We start from the raw sequence: 742 nt of genomic DNA, 5'->3' as shown, positions 1-742 counted from the left end.
ATTCCAATAATTCTGGCTACAAAGAACCCAATTTCAGCTGTTCTCAGCTAAATAACTCAAAGCCGGCCTCTGCAGAACTTGTAAACATTAGTTTTAGGTGCATCAAAACAGAAAAGGATTTAAAAGTTGCTGAATATTTGCTCCAGACGCTCAGTTACAGACTAGCTGATGATGACAATGGCAACATGTGTTCATTTTATGCAGCTTTGTTATGCAGTGAATTAGCTTCATTACTGTTGTAAGAAAAGAGTAGATTTTGTAAGTGAATTTATTATCATCTTAAATCTAGAAATTATACCTTGAAAAATAAAAAAAAGGACTTTAATTTTTAATATTTTTTTTTTTTATAAATGTTTTTTTCTAATATATATATATATATTTCATTTTTCATGTTTTTTGAGTGCTGAAACATTTTATGTTTTTAATATTCTTTACTCAATTATTAGTTTTTGGAAGTTAAATTGCTGTGGTTTAGAAAAAGTGTTAAGAAGACAGTGTCTTGCCCATTAACAAAATAAAATTAATTATAAAGAATCCAAAAGAATTAAATCATAATAATCTAATTAAAATTAAAATAAATCCAATCAGGGGAAAAAGCTTAAACTATTAAAATCGGTTTATTTAACATAAGACTTCTTTCTTCAAAAAGTCAGCTAGTTAATGACTTGATTTGTGATAATCTGAAAAACTAAAATGTGAATCTGAACCGGGTTTAAACTGCTTTGATCCAGTTGAACTTTCA

Source organism: Cyprinodon variegatus, unplaced genomic scaffold (assembly GCF_000732505.1).
Source record: "Cyprinodon variegatus isolate N-32 unplaced genomic scaffold, C_variegatus-1.0 Scaffold1336, whole genome shotgun sequence".
In the NCBI taxonomy this organism is placed as follows: domain Eukaryota; kingdom Metazoa; phylum Chordata; class Actinopteri; order Cyprinodontiformes; family Cyprinodontidae; genus Cyprinodon; species Cyprinodon variegatus.
The sequence above is the reverse complement of the archived record's forward strand: the minus strand, read 5'-3'. Positions refer to the sequence as shown.